The sequence below is a fragment of the Dendrobates tinctorius genome, unplaced genomic scaffold (genome assembly GCF_039654945.1).
Source record: "Dendrobates tinctorius isolate UK_male_01 unplaced genomic scaffold, ASM3965494v1 ptg000065l, whole genome shotgun sequence".
NCBI classification, from domain to species: domain Eukaryota; kingdom Metazoa; phylum Chordata; class Amphibia; order Anura; family Dendrobatidae; genus Dendrobates; species Dendrobates tinctorius.
The window spans coordinates 323,083-329,082 of NW_027361733.1; the positions used below are offsets into that span (position 1 = coordinate 323,083).

Below are 6,000 nucleotides of genomic sequence, written 5' to 3' on the forward strand. Positions count from 1 at the left end.
AACTGCAGCTTTTTATGCAAATCTGAAAACTAAAGAGCATTAGAGGAGCCTGCAGACACGAGAAAATACATTTCTGGGATCTGGGATCTGCAGTAAGATGTTAGAGGTGAATCTACTGTGACTTTAGGGCAGCACCGTTCCCCGACATTCACTAATGGGCTGACTGGTAAATTTCGGGTGAGAGCCGCTCTACACGACATTAGTGCAGGTTTCCTCACACTGACAGCAATGAGACACTAATAGGATGAAGATTGACGCAGGGCATTAGACAGGGGGCGCAGTGCACTGTTTGTATTCATGTGTCACCTATGTATCCTGATATCTGAGCCTGCAGACTATTACACACTTTGTATTCATGTGTCACCTATGTATCCTGATATCTGAGCCTGCAGACTATTGCACACTTTGTATTCCTGTGTCCTACATGTATCTTGATATCTCAGCCTTGATACTATTGCATCAGCTGTTCCCATGCTCTAATATAGTTGCCCTCTGCACTGATTATCTGAGCCTGCAGACTATTGCACACTTTGCATTCATGTGTCTCCTATGTATCCTGATATCTGAGCCTGCAGACTATTACACACTTTGTATTCATGTGTCACTTATGTATCCCGATATCTGAGCCTGCAGACTATTACACACTTTGTATTCATGCAACGCCTATTTATCCTGATATCTGAGCCTGCAGACTATTAGGCTAAGTGCACACACTGCAGATTCACCTGCGGATTTTTCCCACGGAACCGCAGGTAAAGTGACCTGCGGTTTTGCCCTGCGGTTTCACACCTCTACTATGTTAAAGGTGTGAAACCGCAGCAGAATCCGCAGAAAGAATTGACATGCTGCAGAAAAAAAACCGCAGCAAAACCGCAGCGTGAGCACTGCGATTTTGAAAACCCATAGGGTTACATGGTACTGTGCCATGTCTGCGGAACTGCTGCAGTTCCGCAGGGCCAAAGCCGCAGCGTGTGCACATAGCCTTACACACACTGTATTCATGCATCAGCTACACATCCTGATATCTGAGCCGGCAGACTGTTGCACCTGTTGCCAGGTTCTAATGTAAAGTCACCATGTACCCTGACATTGTAGCCTGCAGACTATTGCACATGTTATTCCCCTGCTCTGATATAGTCGCCCTGTCCCCTGATATCTGAGCCTGCAGACTATTGCACACTTTGTATTCATGTGGCACCTATGTACCCTGATATTGTAGCCTGCAGACTATTGCACACTTTGTATTCATGTGGCACCTATGTACCCTGATATTGTAGCCTGCAGACTATTGCACATGTTATTCCCCTGCTCTGATATTGTTAGGGCTGGTGGAATGCACCAAATAATAAAGAGATGGTAGGAAGGTGCGTTCGCAGCCCGGGGTCCACTGTGCAGGGATGTTTTTACTGCTGCTTGGTATTGGCAGACACTAAATGAAGGTATAGCACTGGACACACGTGGGTTAAACGCCACCCCGTATATAGTAGCGATGGGCTCTGTTGCAGAGACGTACCGCAGAACACAGATGCCGTACCTTGTTATCTGTCACAGGGCACAGCTGAGTCAGCGCTAGTGTACGGTCACAAGACTCTGCCCCAAGGACGCAGGGTAAGAGCCTCTCTAGACCCACTAGGCGCACGGTGTCGCACCTGCAAGCACCACTAATAGACGCTGGCTCCTGTGGAGGGCAGACCAAGTGCACAGTGGTGTACAGGCAAAGCCACTACTCTGCGCTGATGCCAGTCCCTGACTCTGCCTCCTACCTGCACTATCAGCCTAGGCTCTAACTGGCAATTCTGATCAACACATGCGTACCAAGGGTCGGGGTTTCATAATGAGTCAGTCACCAGAGACAATCATACGTGCACACAACACTCACTCCACGTGGTCTATACTAGTGAATGGCTGTGCGATCCTTTTATAACCGCAGCCTTCCGGGACCTTCCGGATCCCCTGCTCTAATATAAATGCTCCCTGTGCCCTGATAGAAGGAGCTACAGCTCAGCTACACTGACAGACTCCAGCTCCTCATACAAGATGGTGGCACATTTATCAAGGGCTTGTGCTTCCCACCTGGTGTTTATAGGAGAAGCTCCACCTCCAGCTCTGTGCAGTCTGTAACTCTTTCCTAACCAGACAGGTCCAGGTGAACTTCATAATGAGGGGCTGTTCACACAAAGCAGTTGTCCTGCAGTTTCTGTCCTGCAGCCTAGAACCTTCCAGCATAAAACATTTGTGATTTTACTGCAAATTGCTGTAGGTTTTAGCAACAACAGGTGACATCCAATAAAGCAATGGCAATTATCGGGGTAATGGCGGACAATGTTGTGGCGGTGCGGAGACTGACTGCGGCTTTTGGTTTTTATTAGAACGTTAAAAGGGAACATAATTTTCATTCAAATATCAGAACTGTGCAGACGGTGGAATGGACGGGAGGTTTTGTGGGTGAAGCAAATATCCTGCAAAATCAGGCACCAATCTGACAATGAAATGTCGCTGCTGTTTCCAGTCTTTTCCTTAAAAAATCGCTGCCGACCCTCTGGCCAGAGACAGGCGGCACCGTGTGTCTCCAGATGAGCCGCATGACCAAAACCATTTGTGAGGCTTCTCCATCCACCACTTACTGTGACCCGAATATTATGGAGCCAAAGCGAGAAAGTGCAGACAAGTCGCACTGACGTCCGCAGCAAGTAAGGCTATGTGCACACGCTGCGGATTTGTCTGCGGATTTTTTATCTGCGGAACCACAGGTAAAATGACCTGCGGATTGGCCTGCGGTTTATCACCTCTACAATGGAGGAGATGAGATGGCCAAAACCACAGCGGAACCGCAGCAAAAACCGCAGCGTGTGCACATAGCCTTAGAGGTACATGATGAGCGTCAGGAAGTTGTGCACATACGGAACATCTGCGTCTCTTGTCATAGTCGCAGTAGGACGCAATTCACATTGTGACACTGAAGAAAAATATATCTCTTCCTTACTTACTTTCAAGTAAGTGCACGGTTGAGAATCAAAAAGTAAAAGCAATGTTGAATTGAGGATAAAGTAAATCTTGTTTAATTGTTCATTCAAAAAGTGATTACAAAAATGAAGAAAAGTAAGTTCATGACATGCAATAATTATTTGAAGAGAAAATCAAGCATCGTTCTTACATATAGTCTTGAGCAGCTGTGGTCCAGGTGTACGAGAGTCTCAAGGGATATGAGATCTCCTGAACAAGAGTTAGGTCGGCTTTATATACCATTTTGACCTATAAACTACAACCACATATGGTGGCTTGCCTCTATGTTCATAACTTCTTCCATATTAAGTGAACCCTAGTTATTTTAACAATATGCATAGTTATTTATGCATTACCTTAGTCTGAGATATTTAAGCCTAAAGCCTGAGATCTTTAGAACCATTCATTATCTCTAAATAGTCACATTTTGACAGTTCTGACAAGTGACCTATACGTTTGACAAATGTGATATAGCTGAAGGAACAGAAAAAGCGCAATAGGGTCTTATCCGGGTTATTGTAGAAAAAGTAAATTAAAATTTACTCACCCTTTTTAGGAGAGATTAAGGCATGTAGGATCAGTAATCTGCTTGCTGCACGTCCAAAGGTCAACTCTGTGGCCGCTTCAACATCTGATTTCGGAATAAATTCTTGGACTTCTGTGCGCTAACAGATAAAATCACTAATCCAGTATTTTGGAGAAAGATTAATCCATTTATTTCCCAACGTGTTTCGAAATGTATACCATTTCTTCTTCAGGGGATGACATATATGATCAGACAGAACAGTCACGGATTATAAAGAACAGAAGTTCAAAAAAAGATTCAAAAAACGGCGCCAAAAGGTCACATGTCATCTGGTACAAATGTCAGAGTTCAAAATGTCATAGTTGAATTAGTGTATTAGTTAAATTTAAAATCATTAAAAACATATTGCTTTTATTATTCCATAGATAAAAGAAAGAAAAGAAAAGGAGAATTGGAAGATAAAAAAGAACAAAAAAGAACAAGGAGGGGAAGACCCGTGTAAAACGAACTCCTGACATCAAGAGATAAAGAAATAGGCACAGTGGTCTGAGACTACCACTGTGCCTATTTCTTTATCTCTTGATGTCAGGAGTTCGCAAAAAGCAATATGTTTTTAATGATTTTAAATTTAACTAATACACTAATTCAACTATGACATTTTGAACTCTGACATTTGTACCAGATGACATGTGACCTTTTGGCGCCGTTTTTTGAATCTTTTTTTGAACTTCTGTTCTATATAATCCGTGACTGTTCTGTCTGATCATATATGTCATCCCCTGAAGAAGAAATGGTATACATTTCGAAACGCGTTGGGAAATAAATGGATTAATCTTTCTCCAAAATACTGGATTAGTGATTTTATATGTTAGCGCACAGAAGTCCAAGAATTTATTCCGAAATCAGCTATACGTTTGACAAGTAAGATAAAGCTGTATGAGCCAAGGCACTCAGAATAACTCAGTCACTTCTCTAAAGTAAGCAGAGCCTGTTAGCTGGACTAGACTCTGTATGTGAGAATTAAGCTATATATTTTTTTATTATAGAAATACTGAATTTTACAGTCCCCCCTGATTATGATTTGAGACATATCATAATCCTAACTCATTCTCTCACCATTCGTATCACATTCATTCTTTATTCTGAAAACCTTGTATCAACATCTGCCCTGAATGTCATCTGAATTTTCAACCTATTGTAAAAACAAAAATTAGATCAGAGAGTTATATTTTTTCATTTTAATATCTCTCTTAAAATATCATCTTAATTTTTCATTTCTATCTTTATATTCTTATAAATTCTCCTAATTTTACACATAATAACTATTTGATATATTATACACAGCAAAACTATGATAAATAAAATAACAATCGGATTAGATAATACATTTCCTGCTGCCATTTTCGCTGAAGACTGTGACCAACTAGTTACAGATTTTCCTAAATTTCTCCACCAAGATGAGCCTGACATACTCGTCCATTCATGTTCAATATCATTTAGATTACCTTGTTCATGTCTAAATACAATTTCAGCTTCTTTTAATTGTTTTGTCAGCATATTTAATAAACCCTTGTCTTTCTTTATCTCATTTGTCCACAAATCCCAAGGGAATTTATTGACTTGTGACAAATTGAACTGGATCGGAAGGATTTTCAGACGTCTTGAGCTTATCGACATAATATTAATACTTCCTTCCTTCTTTGTGAGAGTTTTAACATTTCCCTCAATACAATATACACCCATTGTCAGATTTTCAGCATGTACACAAGATGAGAAGAATGCAGAAACTGCTTCTTTTCCTGACATGACTTGGAAACAAGTTTTGTTAGCGCTTACTGGTGTCACCAAGTCATGTATCGTGTGGACATTCTCAACTCTGGCATGACAAGAAGTATGATTATGGAAACAAGAATGATAAATGACTTTATCCTGTCCAGGTAGACACATTACCTTGGAAACAAAATTTAAGCATGACGAAATGTCTAATTGTTCCATGTTTGTACCATCAAATGCAAAATCTGTGTACTGTAATTGATAATATAACAATTGTGTAGGACTGACAGGAATTCCCAGAACACCTATAGGAACTAGGGTTTCTTCTCTTCCTGACACTGGAATCAATGATGTTCCTACACAAATGTTCTGTTCACATCCTAGCCACTTATTTACTCACAAATCTGTAAGGTTTAACGCAAAGTTATATTCTATAGGCAAATCTCTCATTAGCCCTAAAGGGGTAATTCCACTTTGTAAGGCTTGTGCAATCATTTTCAGATTGGTGGAATATTCAATCTGAATTTCTAGACATGTTTTGGCCACTTGAGATTCCTGTTCACTTTCCATTAAAGCTAAAGTAGCATCTTGTAGATGTGATACAGAAGATCCCAATACAGCAGCAGTGTTCAAAACCATCTTTTCAAGGACTTGATTAAAGCTTTTCTGAATCTTTACCCCTTTTCCTCCAATATACC

At 41.0% G+C, this 6,000-nt stretch overlaps 1 long non-coding RNA gene across 1 annotated transcript in view; it reads right to left on the reverse strand.

The window, feature by feature from the left end:
- LOC141094920 (uncharacterized) overlaps positions 1-3,763 on the reverse strand; it is a 109,500-nt gene extending 105,737 nt beyond the window's left edge. The window contains exon 1 of the long non-coding RNA XR_012233195.1: positions 3,551-3,763. This is a non-coding gene — a long non-coding RNA (uncharacterized lncRNA). The remainder of the gene's footprint in view (positions 1-3,550) is intronic.
- Between the last annotated feature and the right edge of the window lie 2,237 nt (positions 3,764-6,000).